The sequence below is a fragment of the Patella vulgata genome, chromosome 2, assembly GCF_932274485.2.
Source record: "Patella vulgata chromosome 2, xgPatVulg1.2, whole genome shotgun sequence".
Taxonomy (NCBI): domain Eukaryota; kingdom Metazoa; phylum Mollusca; class Gastropoda; family Patellidae; genus Patella; species Patella vulgata.
Genome location: NC_065880.2, coordinates 35,325,967 through 35,334,616, shown reverse-complemented (window position 1 = coordinate 35,334,616; position 8,650 = coordinate 35,325,967). Strand labels below are relative to the sequence as shown.

General features: G+C 33.8%; 1 long non-coding RNA gene across 1 annotated transcript; it reads left to right on the top strand.

Moving 5' to 3' along the window:
- Positions 1–235: 235 nt before the first annotated feature.
- LOC130010620 (uncharacterized) lies at positions 236–4,354 on the top strand. The gene is made up of 3 exons (XR_008785905.1): positions 236–304; positions 962–1,018; positions 4,121–4,354. It is a non-coding gene; the product is annotated as an uncharacterized LOC130010620 (long non-coding RNA).
- The last annotated feature ends 4,296 nt before the right edge of the window (positions 4,355–8,650 follow it).

The following is an 8,650-nucleotide window of genomic DNA, read 5'->3' as shown; positions in this document are numbered from 1 at the left end:
CTCCAATGCAATGAACAATCCTGTATCATTATGGACAATTGATACACTGCTCTATACATATATTCAACATAATGACCAAAAGGTAAAAGATAAACGATCCAACTTATACCCCGCTACTGATAAATATTCGTACAGAAACTATTTCATCTTTGACACTGTCAACTCTGGAATATGTACTATAATATATATTTCATACATGCATAGATATGAGAGTCAAATATCATACTTGAATTATTTTAGGCTCATCCAAAGATGCAGTTCCAGATCTCATTCCTCCAGGAACCAATAAATACTATGCTTCTGCGTGAGTATTGTCTATAATGGCCTTTACTGAAATTGCTTAATTATGGAAGATTAGATAAAGAGGTGGCAGTTCTCACTATAATAGTTAAAATCTAGGTAATGTAAAGGGGGTATGCTGAAAATTGCTTCACTCTAAGCCGAGAAAGCCTTATTTTAAAATTACTGTAGCCTCGATTGTCATTGTTACCGTTGTCACGATAATAAAGTCTCGATTATCCATTTTTTTTTTGGTTAATCATCAATGGGCGTTGAACAACAGGTCGGTTTCAAATCAAATGAAAATCGGACATCTAAGATACCACCGAGAGTTGATTATGGCCTTTTCATATTAATAAATGTCTAGTTAATAGTTTATAATAACATTTCGGACCTAAAGAAAGACCTGCAATAGGCAGATTTACCTCTTGCATAATTCATGTTTAATTACTTTGACAATTTATAGATTGATATCTGCGTTTAAAAGCCATATGCATTTGATAATAATAAATTGTGAGGATTTGAAAGATGTTTGACACTTGATTAAATGCGAGCAGTAATTATGGCCATGCGTCTAAATGTTGTGTCGAAACTTTCTTTGCGTGACAAAAACAATATATTTATAGCAACCCATAAATCATTCATAGAAAACCATGAAATACATATGTTTTACATTTTATAGATCCAACCCTGTTTATATGAAAGAACTGAATATTGATCTAACAGAAGACTCAATGAGGTAGTGTTGTTTTTTCAAGTTTTTTTTTATATATTATCACAGCAGCTTAACAGCGTGTCTCTAAAATAAAGATTTAGTTGGGCTGATCGATCAGTTATTTCGATTAGTGGAGGGTCAAGCTCTGTAGATCGATTTTCTTGCCGGAACAACCAGTAGTAGGTTTGTTTTTCTTCAAATTAAGTTGGTCGCCCACTGTTATATATCTCAACATCGGTTTAATATAGGGACGAAAAACTTGGATTGCAGTAAGATTGCCACCCAACAAAATAAATTAAATCTCAAATTCAAAGATCAATGAGGCGGTAAATTCTATTTTGCAGTAATATCGTCAAATGCTGCATTCATTTAAATAATTACCCTTTAAAAACAGTGTGAAAATATGAGCTCTTAAATAAGTAAGATCTTTTCTTAAAATAATAAGCAGTCAATTGTAAGCACGTGACCACAATTCTTTTAGCAGAAGAATAGGAGAAAATAAGGAAAATACTAAAATACTATTTCTTACACAGATATTCCTTGCACTCAGCTAAAATCATATAATTTTGGCCTTGGATCACCATTGTCTGAGGAATAAAATACATAGATGCGGATTCAGCTATTCAGTGTTTTAATAAACAGGGACCTGTTTCACAAAAATCGTCTTAAACTAAAATTCCATCCTAACTTAAGATGGATGCGTTTCACAAAACGATTTTAAGCATTTTAGATAAAATCCACTAAAATAATATTGTAAGTTAAAATTGTATCTTAACTTAAAATAGTGGCGTTTCACAAAACTATTTTAGGGACAATTTTAACTAAAATCAATTTTAACTTAGGACAGCTGTCACCCTCTCCTAACTTAAAATCACGACATTAACAAGCATTGATTAGAGCTACGTTGTGGGATCTATTGCGACATATAGATATATTTGGAATAATGATAATATTGCCAATGGCCCAGGTTATATAATTTAAACATGCTATCATTCATAAAAATAATTTTCATTCAATTTCTTTTCATTGCATGGGAAATATAGCTGCGGCCCACCCGTTTATTTTATTATAAGGCAATATAGGCAATTAGATGACGCCCCAAATTAAAACCCCAAGAACAAAAAAACCCTCAAAACCCCAGTAAACAAAACTCTTTGTAACTATTTTATATATTACCATGATTCAAGTATAAATTATACTATTTTCAAATAATAGATAGACCCCCAAAAAAGCATTAAAAAATTCTAAACCCACTTTATATCTAATGTCTAAAAACAATATCTTTGTAGGCCTACAATTGTTTAAAATGAGAGAGAGAGAGAGAGAGAGGGAGAGAGAGAGAGAGGGGGGGGTTAACGTCCACTAGACACAAACTAGGTCATTTTGGGACTAACACATGGTTCAATTTTACTTCAATAATTCGCTTGCGCGTAGGGATCTTTAGTAGTGGGAGGAAACCGGAGGACCCGGAGAAAACCCACGAGGTTGAACAGGCGACCCTACTCCCTGTCACGTACAACCTGGGAAACGAAACCCCGTCAGTCCTATAATATGAGATACGCCATATGCAAAGTATTTATGGTTTTGGGGTTATGGTGATTTTTATAGGAGCCAAGGGTATTTTATGTTGGGAAAAAATCATTTTAATTTAGTAAGATAGATAGGCATTATCCAATAAGGAGTGCGGCACTTTGGCATTTTCAAATTATTATTGAAAGGGTCCATGGGACTGTCATTTCGTGTATTAGTTTAAAAGTTATTAAATATTTTTAAAAATCGACAATAGTTTAGTCTAGATTAATCGTTTGAATCAGAAATATCACGTTTGTGACAATTTCTCAATAGTTTCTGTTATCCAAAATACCGATACACATTATTTCTATTGAAGCCTGCGGGTAAATCATATGCCAAGGTCACGAAAGTGACATGCAAGTTCAAGGCCAACAACTAATTCATTTCAAAACGAATAACACGCAATTAACTTATTTATTTCATCTCTCTACGACCCGGAGAAAACCCACGAGGTTGGACAGGCGACCCTACTCCCTGTCACGTACAACCTGGGAAACGAAACTCCGTCAGTCCTATAATATGAGATACGCCATATGCAAAGTATTTATGGTTTTGGGGTTATGGTGATTTATATAGGAGCCATGGGTATTTTATGTTGGGAAAAAATCATTTTAATTTAGTAAGATAGATAGGCATTATCCAATAAGGAGTGCGGCACTTTGGCATTTTCAAATTATTATTGAAAGGGTCCATGGGACTGTCATTTCGTGTATTAGTTTAAAAGTTATTAAATATTTTTAAAAATCGACAATAGTTTAGTCTAGATTAATCGTTTGGGTCAGAAATATCACGTTTGTGACAATTTCTCAATAGTTTCTGTTATCCAAAATACCGATACACATTATTTCTATTGAAGCCTGCGGGTAAATCATATGCCAAGGTCACGAAAGTGACATGCAAGTTCAAGGCCAACCAACTAATTCATTTCAAAACGAATAACACGCAATTAACTTATTTATTTCATCTCTCTACGACTGTCTGACCATGTGCAGACATTGTTACAACGTATGAAACCCCCCTCATTGGTATTGTAACGGTTAGTTCAACCTGGTAACAGTTTTCAGTTCCGAAGCGTGTTTTCAGTTCCGAAGAAGTGCCCTCGCCGGAATTGTGCCTGCGCGAGCGCAAGCAATTTTAACTAAAATCTATTAAAATTGCATTTTAAGTTACAATCGATCTTCGTGAAACGCATAAAATTTAAAATTTCAGTTTGATTTTCGTTAAAATCGATTTTAATGATTTTAGTTTAAGGTTTTGTGAAACAGGGCCCAGGTTTCAATTAGAAATGTCGTTCAAACCATAGGAAACTGCTGTAAATAACAAACTAACAAGAAGATTCGAATTTGTTTCAATCCGAGACTTTCCTAACTAATTGATCATTTTTATCGGGTGTTTCCCAAAATTTACATTTAAAGTTTTTATAGTGTATTAGATTTATTGGGCAGGGAAGGGTCGTGAGGTGAGGATCTGCAATTCATGGGTTTCATCCTGTCGAAGTCTCTCATTTCAAGAACTAATTCGATGAATTTGTTTCTTTTTTGTTATTATCGTTAGTCGGAATTCTATTGATGATAACGAAGTTGGTGACAAGAAGGCCGCTGACTCTTCAAAGCCGGAAGAACAAGAAATTGCTATCACACTATATGAAGAAAACACATATAGTTTTAAAGATGCCAATCGTAGTTCAGCTTTAGATTTAGTTTTACAACAATATGAAGAATCTACAAAAGCTAAGAAGGGTGCTAATTCTCTAAATTCAATATCCGCCAGTGATTTTTCCAATATTGATGATCTGGAGCATTCAGACATTTAACTAACAATGGATTGTTTGTTTAAATATATTCTATAATATGTCGATTGTGAACCTTAATCGTATTAGAAAACCTTAGACTGTCTTGGCATCTATTGCTCTTTTAATTCAATAGGGGTTAACTTATTTTTAAAATGATGATTTGTATTATCGAAAATATAGCATACAATATACATTGTTAGTATTGCATAATAAAATATATTTAATATCTGCTTTACACATCATTTTGGTTTTTAAAATAGGATAATATATTAAATTATATATATATTAAATATCTGCTTTAAGTAGTATTTTATTATTTGAAATAGAATGACATATTAAATTAAGATTTCCTAAATATACGTTTACACATTTTATACTATAATTTATTAAATTAAGACAAGGATTTCTTGGGTTAAAAGCGTTATAAAAGTATTACTGTAAACGTATTGTTCTATAATTATAAAATGGGGACAGAACCTGTGTTGACAACTTTTATTTTTAAGGATTTAAACTGCCGTTAGCTGATAGATTATACGGGCTGTATTTTTATCTTTGCGAATCTATGAAAGAAGGATTTTAATGTAAGTGTACATAGCCTTCACCATAAATAAATTAACTTATATTATTAAATTACTTTTCAATTCATATTCCACGAAGAGGTTCTTTGCATTTGTCTCATAAATATATAAATATATACAGTTTTATGTTGTATTTTTAGAGCTTTTCTTATTTTCTGTATTTGTATATTCAATTCAATATTATTATTATAAACTACATTTGTTGACGTAAATGAAAGATTGGTATGTATGTAAATAAAATGTGTATGTAAATTATTTATTTTAATAATAATTAATAAAAGAATCATCATTCAGTTAAATATTGCAATGCAAGAAATAAAACTCATTTGAAAACTTATATAATTAATTGATCTTTTAATAAGCTTGCATATAGTCGGAAACAGTATGGCTGAACCCTTATCATTAATCGTAATCTACCCGAGCTGCAATCGCGTGACACAGCATGAAGAGTTATTTCAAAATGGCGGCAATATTTGGCGGGACATTTCGATGTTAATACTGGATAGTGTAATACGCCAAATTCATATCTGAACGGCTGAATGTCCTATGATCGAACTAAACGACAATATGGTTCTCAAACGCGACATAATAGCTAAGTTCAGGATACCATAGAGAATATAGTAATGTTAAAACATTTGTACCAAGAACAACCAACCCAAGGATATTCTCCCCCGTATTCTTGTAAGACCACAAATTATACACGGTCGAACACAATGAACTATCGAACCATCGTGAGTTGAAAGCAAATGTTTCTAAAATTTAACTGGTGCTCACATATTTGTTTTTCCCACCCTCACATATTTCTCGCTTTAAATACTGGAATACTCGCAATCGGTAAGAACCTAGACTGACATTTATTAGATCATTCATACGGGTAAAGCTGAGGTTTCGTATGACGCCGGCAAACATTTTCCATATCTTATTCCATATCTTGCGCCATTCAGATATGAAATTGGCGAACACGAAAACCTATAGTTTGACGTATTACACTATCAAATTAATAACATCGTTATGCCTCCCCAAGTATTGTCGCCATTTTGAAAATGAGCCAATCTGGAATATCCTTTGGTCGGAACATGTTTTTATGTTTATATCCAAAGTAAATGACATCTATATTTCAAAATATTACACACTTTCTTAGGGAACTTTATTAGTTTCCCGCCAAAATGAGCCCCCATTTTGAATTTGGCCTCCTAGTGGAATTAGCCGTCACTTTTAGTAGGAATACCCAAACTCGTTTGATTCAGCGCTTCAAATTCTTATAGAAAGCCCCTTTAACCCGAGGCCCAAGAGAATTAAATTTCCCCAAGGGTGCCAGGGTGGCATCATCGGGATTCTAAATCTACACATATCGAAGACAGATCATCCACCGAAAACCTATATTTCAATATATTACACACCTTTTTAGGGAACGTTATAAGTTTCCCGCCAAAATGAGCCTCCATTTGAGTTTGCCCCCCTAGCGGAATTAGCTGTCACTTTTAGGAGGAATACCCAAGCTCATTGGATCCAGCTGGTCGAATTCTTCTAGATACCATCTTCAAGCCGAGGTCTGACATAATCCTCGCAGTGTTTCGGTTGATTAGTGCTAATCCCATTTAACACTGTTGTAAAGGAAGCAAATTTCTGTTCCAAATTATTACTGGTCAATAGTCCGATTAACAACCAATAGCTTACTGCGTAACAATATCAATACGCTTTAAACAGAGCTCCAAAATGGACTAAATGTGTTTACATAACGTTACGTCATGACTCACAATTTTATTATGCCCAATTAACCAGTACATAGCAGAATATTACAGAAAACTAACTGCGTGACAAACGAGGCTATCAACACGAATACCATGTAAACAATACTGTTTGGAGACGATCAATACTTTCACCGTTTTTAATACCTTAAATCACTGTCCAAAGTTTTAGGGAAGATTCCAGATTAAACGAAGGGTTGTTATGTTGCTGTGCTTGGGATAGATTTGATTGAACGGGAAGAATAGACACACTCCCTCAAAGGCTCAAGTATAAGAAGCCAATCAAGCAACGGCCAGAGAGGGATTTCTCGGGCCATTGCTTCAGGAATATGAGGTCCGAGAGAATCTGTAACTAGTTTTACCCCACTAAATAACCAGAAAATGCCCCGTGGCGACCACCATAAATATTTCAATTTCCCCAATTTTCATACGGAAAAGGTGTGTACAACACCGTCGTCTTTTTACCGTCTTTTTTGCTTTTTTTGGACGCTGAAATGTTGTGTCATAGCGTTTCTATGGATCTATGTGTATCCTAAAACATGAAGATTTATATTTGATGTGATAAAGAATGGCATTTAATCATTATTTTTGACGAGTGTTTCTCGGAATTTTTATATTTTTCCTGTCTTTCTGTCTGAATGCCTATTGATCTAAACTTTCTGAAATGATACATTAGTGAAACCAAAAATTGCTGTCGAAGATTTTTAATAAGATCCAACATTAATTTCTTTTTAATAGCTCAGCGACTGTCGATCGACTTCACTCCCTCCAATAATTTGTAGGCTAAGCACTTGACTGGTATTGGTGGTGATCATGCTGTAATAGAACTCAACTGAGTACTCATACGTTATACGCAGCACGATAATTTGCTAAAACTATAAAACTACATTGAAGCAACGTATCACGTGACGATACGGATACGTGATACGGATGGGAAAAATTCTGGAAAAAGTATCTAATATGTTGTATAAACTTAACGTATTGTATTAACGATTGATGTGTATTCTATGAAAGGAACTTCATGGTAATGCCCCCGTCAGACCGGGTGGCGTCCTTACTGCGCTGCTGCGATTGTACAGCGACTAGAAAATGCTACTTATTTATTTGAGCGACGTTTCGAAGAGTATTCTCTCAACGTTATCAAGCGTTATAGTTTAGTTTATAGTTTATTGCTCTATCCAGTTACTAATGTCTTTCAGAGATTATTGGTAATAAACGTTAACAAAATTGTGACAAAATCTTCCTTTCTTAAATTGAAACACACCGGCGATTTAATACAGGGAAATGGCGGCAATAGCCACAATATTTGCACCGTATAAATTGTTTTACTGATTTAACCCAGACATAGCCTGGAGCATACACTAATTATTATATCAAGTGGGCTTACGTGCTCATTTCATCGTTAATAAAATATTCTGTTGGCACCAAGACATGCACTGTCTGTTCCTGATCGTGTTCTGGATACCATTGTTGAAAGATATTTGTGAATATTGATTTTATTTGACGACGGAGATTTTCTCATTAACTAATGAACATGTTTCCAAGTCAATCAGTATATCTTTTGTTTTCGGTTGTCTTTGTTTTTGATCAATTAAAAGCTTTTATTGTATCCATCTATTCAGTTTGATTTTAAAAAAATTGCAATTATAAACCGCACAATTCACAGCATTCTTTTAGAATAGAATTAATGTGAATCACCTAATCTCATTTCATAGCTGTATGTAATTTTTTTTATATATAACTTAATGATGATTAAAGTGAATGTATTTCTTATATGGGTTATTTTGATACATCACTCACAAAAGATACTAAAACCGATTGAAATTTTGATTTATCAATGCATTGTCCCGCGACCTTTCGAAAAAAACATGAGATTACTAAACTGGGTTCTTCCGTTTGTCTGTCTGTAGATATGCATTAGATGGATGTCTTGACGGAGCTTGATGAAGCTTGGTGTAGATGTTCG